We start from the raw sequence: 11,715 nt of genomic DNA, 5'->3' as shown, positions 1-11,715 counted from the left end.
TTATGCAAACTCAAAATTTAATGACGAGTGAAGCTCCCGTTCATGCTGATGGCATCAGCTATGCGCCGAGGAAGGGACTCGTATAAAGAGTCAGCGTAACCGAGTCGCTCTCAAAGATTGTCCCACCCCGTTTTGACGCCCCCCCCCCCCCCCTCCGCCCCCAAAGGTCATTTGAACGCGTGCTGTGGTTGATGCGTTTCGATTGCTTCACAATATTCCCCAAACATTCTCAATTTTATTAATATTGGTGACTTTTGGCGTCTACTTCAATAGCTGCACAGCCCGTTCTTCAAGCAAGGCTTTCACAACTCGCGCAGTATGGACGGGGCTATAGTCTTTCTGCAGGAGAAACACTCCATCTTTAAATGACACGGCCAACACGTAAGTGATGATAGTGGTCGAGGACGTCGCAGCAGCTTCTCCATTGAACTCTGGTGGCAGTCTAAGGAGAGGGCCGAGGCCTGTTGCACTGACAGCTCCCCAGATATTCGCGGCACAACGACCGCTGCTGATCACTTGCGTCGTGATGTTGGACAGGCACACCTAATGTGCGAAATAACCATGCGTTTATCAGATAAGCCCCTACATAGTGTATAATTAAAAAGGGATTCAACTCAAAAGCATTGTTGTCAGTGCACACAGAGAAAAAAAAAAACCTTTTCGGCTTACAAAACCTAATAACTGTGCGGAGATTCCATTCCCTTCGCCCGCACGACGCGGCGAACACCCTCACCCTCGTTTTTGAGAGGAACTCTCATGCTTTCCCTCCTGGCCTCGGAGCTACTGCGGAGAGGGCGGGAGTGGGAGGGCTGACGTCGCGCGCCGGGCGGCTGTCATGGGCAGTATCGAAGATACATGTATCTTCTATACTATCTTTAGATACACTTTGTGTATCGGTATTAGGTATCGTGTGCTGAAAATGAAAATACCATGGTATCGGTATCAAAAACATATTTTTGAAGTATCGTGTATTTTAAAGATAGTCGATACTAAAGAAAACTTCCAATATTGAAACCGCGCTGAGACTTTGGGTTGATGGCACTAGCTCAGACAGTAGTACAGGCCCTGAGACAGCTCGGCTTGTATAGTACCGTGTGAGTTCCTTACAAATGCCCCGGCCCCTGAACGTTAACCACATTTCCAGATTCCCTTTACTGAATGAGGAAGTTTGAGCACCGAGTGAGTACCACGAAGCTGCTAAGCCGTTAACAAACACGCACAAAGATATGAACGAATTTACGTGTAATAACGGACGCCCACACTCAAACCAGTACATTCATCGCAGCTATGGTTCACTGTAACACGTTGATAAAAGGCATCTTCATCTAATACAACACTGCAATGTGCTTGTGTGCGTATGTAGAGAGGCTTTTCTCATTAGTGTCACTTTTAGAACGCCCACATCACGCTCTTCCCGGACTAAATGACGTTCAGCCATTTTATTTTTGTTTTCCCTCTAGCTTTTAACAATATGCAGAGCCTCAAACGTTTATCACACTAATGGCAATATAACTGCTCAGTTCTCCAAACACAGGCGGGTTGCACATTTTAGCACAGAGAAATTTACGCAGGGGTCACCGGGTAAGTAGCAAATAGTATGAAATGAAAAACAGAATAAAAAGAAAATAAATTCAGATGCATAGTCTAGTGCTCACCGGTCAGTTCCCATGAACAGCATTAGTTTAAAGAAATTTCTCGCTAGGTTGCTTGTGGAGACAACCGCTTCATTGCAATCATGGCTTCAATTCAATGTGAAGTTCTGACAAGGACAGCTGTCCAAACAAAGGAGCTTCAATAACTCCGTGCTGGCGTATCCGTTTAAGCCCTTTCAGAAAAGCTACTCTATAGGAGTGCTCTAAAGATTCCAGAAAGCAGGTTAAAATTTCCTGATTTCGCTAATCGTATTACCACCTTTACTATGTTGTGATTTCAGTGATGTATCGAAGTATCGACGGTACAGTACCGAGTATCGGTATCGGAACTAGATTTCGATCTTGTATCTTGTAACGGCATCGAAAATACAATTTTTCAGGGTATCGAGTATCGGTATCGAAGAAGATTTCTTGCCTAGCCCTGCCGGGCGGCCCCTCTGTCCCCTTCCGCTCTCATCTTGATAGGTAGACTCGGCAGCGGACAGGGACTTTAGAGCGCGCTGACACGCTACTACGAATTGGAAACTCCCAATAAACAGCTTGGCCCGCTGATTGTGCCTCGGTGTGTCGTTCTTCCAGCCATGGATGTGATCGACATGGCTTTCGCCTCTGCAGCGGACAGGAGAGGACGCCGAGACTTCGGAGCGCGCTGACACGCTACTACGAATTGGAAACTCCCAATAAACAGCTTGGCCCGCTGATTGTACCTCGGTGTGTCGTTCTTCCCAGCCACGGATGTGATCGACATGGCTTTCGCCTCTGCAGCGGACAGGAGAGGACGCCGAGACTTCGGAGCGCGCTGACACGCTACTACGAATTGGAAACTCCCAATAAACAGCTTGGCCCGCTGATTGTACCTCGGTGTGTCGTTCTTCCCAGCCACGGATGTGATCGGCATAGCTTTCGCCTCTGCAGCGGACAGGAGAGGACGCCGAGACTTTAGAGCGCGCTGACATGCCACTACGAATTGGGAACTCCCAATAAACAGCTTGGCCCACTGATTGTTCCTCGGTGTCTCGTTCTTCCCAGCCACGGATGTGATCGACATGGCTTTCGCCTCTGCAGCGGACAGGAGAGGACGCCGAGACTTCAGAGCGTGCTGACATGCTACTACGAATTGGGAACTCCCAATAAACAGCTTGGCCCACTGATTGTGCCTCGGTGTCTCGTTCTTCCCAGCCACGGATGTGATCGACATGGCTTTCGCCTCTGCAGCGGACAGGAGAGGACGCCGAGACTTCAGAGCGTGCTGACATGCTACTACGAATTGGGAACTCAAAATAAACAGCTTGGCCCACTAATTGTGCCTCGGTGTCTCGTTCTTCCCAGCCACGGATGTGATCGACATGGCTTTCGCCTCTGCAGCGGACAGGAGAGGACGCCGAGACTTCAGAGCGTGCTGACATGCTACTACGAATTGGGAACTCCCAATAAACAGCTTGGCCCACTGATTGTGCCTCGGTGTCTCGTTCTTCCCAGCCACGGATGTGATCGACATGGCTTTCGCCTCTGCAGCGGACAGGAGAGGACGCCGAGACTTCAGAGCGTGCTGACATGCTACTACGAATTGGGAACTCCCAATAAACAGCTTGGCCCACTGATTGTGCCTCGGTGTCTCGTTCTTCCCAGCCACGGATGTGATCGACATGGCTTTCGCCTCTGCAGCGGACAGGAGAGGACGCCGAGACTTCAGAGCGTGCTGACATGCTACTACGAATTGGGAACTCCCAATAAACAGCTTGGCCCACTGATTGTGCCTCGGTGTCTCGTTCTTCCCAGCCACGGATGTGATCGACATGGCTTTCGCCTCTGCAGCGGACAGGAGAGGACGCCGAGACTTCAGGGCGCGCTGACATGCTACTACGAATTGGGAACTCCCAATAAACAGCTTGGCCCACTGATTGTGCCTCGGTGTCTCGTTCTTACCAGCCACGGATGTGATCGACATGGCTTTCGCCTCTGCAGCGGACAGGAGAGGACGCCGAGACTTCAGAGCGCGCTGACATGCTACTACGAATTGGATACTCCCAATAAACAGCTTGGCCCACTGATTGTGCCTCGGTGTGTCGTTCTTCCCAGCCAAGGATGTGATCGACATGGCTTTCGCCTCTGCAGCGGACAGGACAGGACGCCGAGACTTCAGAGCGCGCTGACGTGCTACTACGAATTGGGAACTCACCAATAAACAGCTTGGCCCACTGATTGTGCCTCGGTGTCTCGTTCTTCCCAGCCACGGATGTGATCGACATGGCTTTCGCCTCTGCAGCGGACAGGAGAGGACGCCGAGACTTCAGAGCGTGCTGACATCCTACTACGAATTGGGAACTCCCAATAAGCAGCTTGGCCCACTGATTGTGCCTCGGTGTCTCGTTCTTCCCAGCCACGGATGTGATCGACATGGCTTTCGCCTCTGCAGCGGACAGGAGAGGACGCCGAGACTTCAGAGCGTGCTGACATGCTACTACGAATTGGGAACTCCCAATAAACAGCTTGGCCCACTGATTGTGCCTCGGTGTCTCGTTCTTCCCAGCCACGGATGTGATCGACATGGCTTTCGCCTCTGCAGCGGACAGGAGAGGACGCCGAGACTTCAGGGCGCGCTGACATGCTACTACGAATTGGGAACTCCCAATAAACAGCTTGGCCCACTGATTGTGCCTCGGTGTCTCGTTCTTCCCAGCCACGGATGTGATCGACATGGCTTTCGCCTCTGCAGCGGACAGGAGTGGACGCCGAGACTTCAGGGCGCGCTGACATGCTACTACGAATTGGGAACTCCCAATAAACAGCTTGGCCCACTGATTGTTCCTCGGTGTCTCGTTCTTCCCAGCCACGGATGTGATCGACATGGCTTTCGCCTCTGCAGCGGACAGGAGAGGACGCCGAGACTTCAGAGCGTGCTGACATGCTACTACGAATTGGGAACTCACCAATAAACAGCTTGGCCCACTGATTGTGCCTCGGTGTCTCGTTCTTCCCAGCCACGGATGTGATCGACATGGCTTTCGCCTCTGCAGCGGACAGGAGAGGACGCCGAGACTTCAGAGCGTGCTGACATGCTACTACGAATTGGGAACTCCCAATAAACAGCTTGGCCCACTGATTGTGCCTCGGTGTTTCGTTCTTCCCAGCCACGGATGTGATCGACATGGCTTTCGCCTCTGCAGCGGACAGGAGAGGACGCCGAGACTTCAGGGCGCGCTGACATGCTACTACGAATTGGGAACTCCCAATAAACAGCTTGGCCCACTGATTGTGCCTCGGTGTCTCGTTCTTCCCAGCCACGGATGTGATCGACATGGCTTTCGCCTCTGCAGCGGACAGGAGAGGACGCCGAGACTTCAGGGCGCGCTGACATGCTACTACGAATTGGGAACTCCCAATAAACAGCTTGGCCCACTGATTGTGCCTCGGTGTCTCGTTCTTCCCAGCCACGGATGTGATCGACATGGCTTTCGCCTCTGCAGCGGACAGGAGAGGACGCCGAGACTTCAGAGCGTGCTGACATGCTACTACGAATTGGGAACTCACCAATAAACAGCTTGGCCCACTGATTGTGCTTCGGTGTCTCGTTCTTCCCAGCCACGGATGTGGTCGACATGGCTTTCGCCTCTGCAGCGCACAGGAGAGGACGCCGAGACTTCAGGGCGCGCTGACATGCTACTACGAATTGGGAACTCCCAATAAACAGCTTGGCCCACTGATTGTGCCTCGGTGTCTCGTTCTTCCCAGCCACGGATGTGATCGACATGGCTTTCGCCTCTGCAGCGGACAGGAGAGGACGCCGAGACTTCAGGGCGCGCTGACATGCTACTACGAATTGGGAACTCCCAATAAACAGCTTGGCCCACTGATTGTGCCTCGGTGTCTCGTTCTTCCCAGCCACGGATGTGATCGACATGGCTTTCGCCTCTGCAGCGGACAGGAGAGGACGCCGAGACTTCAGGGCGCGCTGACATGCTACTACGAATTGGGAACTCCCAATAAACAGCTTGGCCCACTGATTGTGCCTCGGTGTCTCGTTCTTCCCAGCCACGGATGCGATCGACATGGCTTTCGCCTCTGCAGCGGACAGGAGAGGACGCCGAGACTTCAGAGCGTGCTGACATGCTACTACGAATTGGGAACTCACCAATAAACAGCTTGGCCCACTGATTGTGCCTCGGTGTCTCGTTCTTCCCAGCCACGGATGTGATCGACATGGCTTTCGCCTCTGCAGCGGACAGGAGAGGACGCCGAGACTTCAGAGCGTGCTGACATGCTACTACGAATTGGGAACTCCCAATAAACAGCTTGGCCCACTGATTGTGCCTCGGTGTCTCGTTCTTCCCAGCCACGGATGTGATCGACATGGCTTTCGCCTCTGCAGCGGACAGGAGAGGACGCCGAGACTTCAGGGCGCGCTGACATGCTACTACGAATTGGGAACTCCCAATAAACAGCTTGGCCCACTGATTGTGCCTCGGTGTCTCGTTCTTCCCAGCCACGGATGTGATCGACATGGCTTTCGCCTCTGCAGCGGACAGGAGAGGACGCCGAGACTTCAGAGCGCGCTGACATGCTACTACGAATTGGATACTCCCAATAAACAGCTTGGCCCACTGATTGTGCCTCGGTGTGTCGTTCTTCCCAGCCAAGGATGTGATCGACATGGCTTTCGCCTCTGCAGCGGACAGGACAGGACGCCGAGACTTCAGAGCGCGCTGACGTGCTACTACGAATTGGGAACTCACCAATAAACAGCTTGGCCCACTGATTGTGCCTCGGTGTCTCGTTCTTCCCAGCCACGGATGTGATCGACATGGCTTTCGCCTCTGCAGCGGACAGGAGAGGACGCCGAGACTTCAGAGCGTGCTGACACGCTACTACGAATTGGGAACTCCCAATAAACTGCTTGGCCCACTGATTGTGCCTCGGTGTCTCGTTCTTCCCAGCCACGGATGTGATCGACATGGCTTTCGCCTCTGCAGCGGACAGGAGAGGACGCCGAGACTTCAGAGCGTGCTGACATGCTACTACGAATTGGGAACTCCCAATAAACAGCTTGGCCCACTGATTGTGCCTCGGTGTCTCGTTCTTCCCAGCCACGGATGTGATCGACATGGCTTTCGCCTCTGCAGCGGACAGGAGAGGACGCCGAGACTTCAGGGCGCGCTGACATGCTACTACGAATTGGGAACTCCCAATAAACAGCTTGGCCCACTGATTGTGCCTCGGTGTCTCGTTCTTCCCAGCCACGGATGTGATCGACATGGCTTTCGCCTTTGCAGCGGACAGGAGAGGACGCCGAGACTTCAGGGCGCGCTGACATGCTACTACGAATTGGGAACTCCCAATAAACAGCTTGGCCCACTGATTGTGCCTCGGTGTCTCGTTCTTCCCAGCCACGGATGTGATCGACATGGCTTTCGCCTCTGCAGCGGACAGGAGAGGACGCCGAGACTTCAGGGCGCGCTGACATGCTACTACGAATTGGGAACTCCCAATAAACAGCTTGGCCCACTGATTGTGCCTCGGTGTCTCGTTCTTCCCAGCCACGGATGTGATCGACATGGCTTTCGCCTCTGCAGCGGACAGGAGAGGACGCCGAGACTTCAGGGCGCGCTGACATGCTACTACGAATTGGGAACTCCCAATAAACAGCTTGGCCCACTGATTGTGCCTCGGTGTCTCGTTCTTCCCAGCCACGGATGTGATCGACATGGCTTTCGCCTCTGCAGCGGACAGGAGAGGACGCTGAGATTTCAGAGCGTGCTGACATGCCACTACGAATTGGGAACTCACCAATAAACAGCTTGGCCCACTGATTGTGCCTCGGTGTCTCGTTCTTCCCAGCCACGGATGTGATCGACATGGCTTTCGCCTCTGCAGCGGACAGGAGAGGACGCCGAGACTTCAGAGCGTGCTGACATGCTACTACGAATTGGGAACTCCCAATAAACAGCTTGGCCCACTGATTGTGCCTCGGTGTCTCGTTCTTCCCAGCCACGGATGTGATCGACATGGCTTTCGCCTCTGCAGCGGACAGGAGAGGACGCCGAGACTTCAGGGCGCGCTGACATGCTACTACGAATTGGGAACTCCCAATAAACAGCTTGGCCCACTGATTGTGCCTCGGTGTCTCGTTCTTCCCAGCCACGGATGTGATCGACATGGCTTTCGCCTCTGCAGCGGACAGGAGAGGACGCCGAGACTTCAGAGCGTGCTGACATGCTACTACGAATTGGGAACTCACCAATAAACAGCTTGGCCCACTGATTGTGCTTCGGTGTCTCGTTCTTCCCAGCCACGGATGTGATCGACATGGCTTTCGCCTCTGCAGCGGACAGGAGAGGACGCCGAGACTTCAGAGCGTGCTGACATGCTACTACGAATTGGGAACTCCCAATAAACAGCTTGGCCCACTGATTGTGCCTCGGTGTCTCGTTCTTCCCAGCCACGGATGTGATCGACATGGCTTTCGCCTCTGCAGCGGACAGGAGAGGACGCCGAGACTTCAGAGCGTGCTGACATGCTACTACGAATTGGGAACTCCCAATAAACAGCTTGGCCCACTGATTGTGCCTCGGTGTCTCGTTCTTCCCAGCCACGGATGTGATCGACATGGCTTTCGCCTCTGCAGCGGACAGGAGAGGACGCCGAGACTTCAGGGCGCGCTGACATGCTACTACGAATTGGGAACTCCCAATAAACAGCTTGGCCCACTGATTGTGCCTCGGTGTCTCGTTCTTCCCAGCCACGGATGTGATCGACATGGCTTTCGCCTCTGCAGCGGACAGGAGAGGACGCCGAGACTTCAGGGCGCGCTGACATGCTACTACGAATTGGGAACTCCCAATAAACAGCTTGGCCCACTGATTGTGCCTCGGTGTCTCGTTCTTCCCAGCCACGGATGCGATCGACATGGCTTTCGCCTCTGCAGCGGACAGGAGAGGACGCCGAGACTTCAGAGCGTGCTGACATGCTACTACGAATTGGGAACTCACCAATAAACAGCTTGGCCCACTGATTGTGCCTCGGTGTCTCGTTCTTCCCAGCCACGGATGTGATCGACATGGCTTTCGCCTCTGCAGCGGACAGGAGAGGACGCCGAGACTTCAGAGCGTGCTGACATGCTACTACGAATTGGGAACTCCCAATAAACAGCTTGGCCCACTGATTGTGCCTCGGTGTCTCGTTCTTCCCAGCCACGGATGTGATCGACATGGCTTTCGCCTCTGCAGCGGACAGGAGAGGACGCCGAGACTTCAGGGCGCGCTGACATGCTACTACGAATTGGGAACTCCCAATAAACAGCTTGGCCCACTGATTGTGCCTCGGTGTCTCGTTCTTCCCAGCCACGGATGTGATCGACATGGCTTTCGCCTCTGCAGCGGACAGGAGAGGACGCCGAGACTTCAGAGCGCGCTGACATGCTACTACGAATTGGATACTCCCAATAAACAGCTTGGCCCACTGATTGTGCCTCGGTGTGTCGTTCTTCCCAGCCAAGGATGTGATCGACATGGCTTTCGCCTCTGCAGCGGACAGGACAGGACGCCGAGACTTCAGAGCGCGCTGACGTGCTACTACGAATTGGGAACTCACCAATAAACAGCTTGGCCCACTGATTGTGCCTCGGTGTCTCGTTCTTCCCAGCCACGGATGTGATCGACATGGCTTTCGCCTCTGCAGCGGACAGGAGAGGACGCCGAGACTTCAGAGCGTGCTGACACGCTACTACGAATTGGGAACTCCCAATAAACTGCTTGGCCCACTGATTGTGCCTCGGTGTCTCGTTCTTCCCAGCCACGGATGTGATCGACATGGCTTTCGCCTCTGCAGCGGACAGGAGAGGACGCCGAGACTTCAGAGCGTGCTGACATGCTACTACGAATTGGGAACTCCCAATAAACAGCTTGGCCCACTGATTGTGCCTCGGTGTCTCGTTCTTCCCAGCCACGGATGTGATCGACATGGCTTTCGCCTCTGCAGCGGACAGGAGAGGACGCCGAGACTTCAGGGCGCGCTGACATGCTACTACGAATTGGGAACTCCCAATAAACAGCTTGGCCCACTGATTGTGCCTCGGTGTCTCGTTCTTCCCAGCCACGGATGTGATCGACATGGCTTTCGCCTCTGCAGCGGACAGGAGAGGACGCCGAGACTTCAGGGCGCGCTGACATGCTACTACGAATTGGGAACTCCCAATAAACAGCTTGGCCCACTGATTGTGCCTCGGTGTCTCGTTCTTCCCAGCCACGGATGTGATCGACATGGCTTTCGCCTCTGCAGCGGACAGGAGAGGACGCCGAGACTTCAGGGCGCGCTGACATGCTACTACGAATTGGGAACTCCCAATAAACAGCTTGGCCCACTGATTGTGCCTCGGTGTCTCGTTCTTCCCAGCCACGGATGTGATCGACATGGCTTTCGCCTCTGCAGCGGACAGGAGAGGACGCCGAGACTTCAGGGCGCGCTGACATGCTACTACGAATTGGGAACTCCCAATAAACAGCTTGGCCCACTGATTGTGCCTCGGTGTCTCGTTCTTCCCAGCCACGGATGTGATCGACATGGCTTTCGCCTCTGCAGCGGACAGGAGAGGACGCTGAGATTTCAGAGCGTGCTGACATGCCACTACGAATTGGGAACTCACCAATAAACAGCTTGGCCCACTGATTGTGCCTCGGTGTCTCGTTCTTCCCAGCCACGGATGTGGTCGACATGGCTTTCGCCTCTGCAGCGGACAGGAGAGGACGCCGAGACTTCAGGGCGCGCTGACATGCTACTACGAATTGGGAACTCCCAATAAACAGCTTGGCCCACTGATTGTGCCTCGGTGTCTCGTTCTTCCCAGCCACGGATGTGATCGACATGGCTTTCGCCTCTGCAGCGGACAGGAGAGGACGCCGAGACTTCAGGGCGCGCTGACATGCTACTACGAATTGGGAACTCCCAATAAACAGCTTGGCCCACTGATTGTGCCTCGGTGTCTCGTTCTTCCCAGCCACGGATGTGATCGACATGGCTTTCGCCTCTGCAGCGGACAGGAGAGGACGCCGAGACTTCAGAGCGTGCTGACATGCTACTACGAATTGGGAACTCACCAATAAACAGCTTGGCCCACTGATTGTGCCTCGGTGTCTCGTTCTTCCCAGCCACGGATGTGATCGACATGGCTTTCGCCTCTGCAGCGGACAGGAGAGGACGCCGAGACTTCAGAGCGTGCTGACATGCTACTACGAATTGGGAACTCCCAATAAACAGCTTGGCCCACTGATTGTGCCTCGGTGTCTCGTTCTTCCCAGCCACGGATGTGATCGACATGGCTTTCGCCTCTGCAGCGGACAGGAGAGGACGCCGAGACTTCAGGGCGCGCTGACATGCTACTACGAATTGGGAACTCCCAATAAACAGCTTGGCCCACTGATTGTGCCTCGGTGTCTCGTTCTTCCCAGCCACGGATGTGATCGACATGGCTTTCGCCTCTGCAGCGGACAGGAGAGGACGCCGAGACTTCAGAGCGCGCTGACATGCTACTACGAATTGGATACTCCCAATAAACAGCTTGGCCCACTGATTGTGCCTCGGTGTGTCGTTCTTCCCAGCCAAGGATGTGATCGACATGGCTTTCGCCTCTGCAGCGGACAGGACAGGACGCCGAGACTTCAGAGCGCGCTGACGTGCTACTACGAATTGGGAACTCACCAATAAACAGCTTGGCCCACTGATTGTGCCCCGTTGTGTCGTTCTTCCCAGCCACGGATGTGATCGACATAGCTTTCGCCTCTGCAGCGGACAGGAGAGGACGCCGAGACTTCAGAGCGCGCTGACATGCTACTACGAATTGGGAACTCCCAATAAACAGCTTGGCCCACTGATTGTGCCTCGGTGTGTCGTTCTTCCCAGCCACGGATGTGATCGCCTCTGCCGTGGACAGGAGAGGACGCCGAGACTTCAGAGCGCACTGACATGCTACTATGATTTGGGAACTCCCAATAAACAGCTTGGCCCACTCATTGTGCCTCAGTGTGTCGTTCTTCCCAGCCACGGATGTGATCGACATAGCTTTCGCCTCTGC

The sequence above is a fragment of the Amblyomma maculatum genome, chromosome 1, assembly GCF_055883805.1.
Source record: "Amblyomma maculatum isolate TAMU_Amacu chromosome 1, ASM5588380v1, whole genome shotgun sequence".
NCBI lineage: Eukaryota > Metazoa > Arthropoda > Arachnida > Ixodida > Ixodidae > Amblyomma > Amblyomma maculatum.
The sequence above is the reverse complement of the archived record's forward strand: the minus strand, read 5'-3'. Positions refer to the sequence as shown.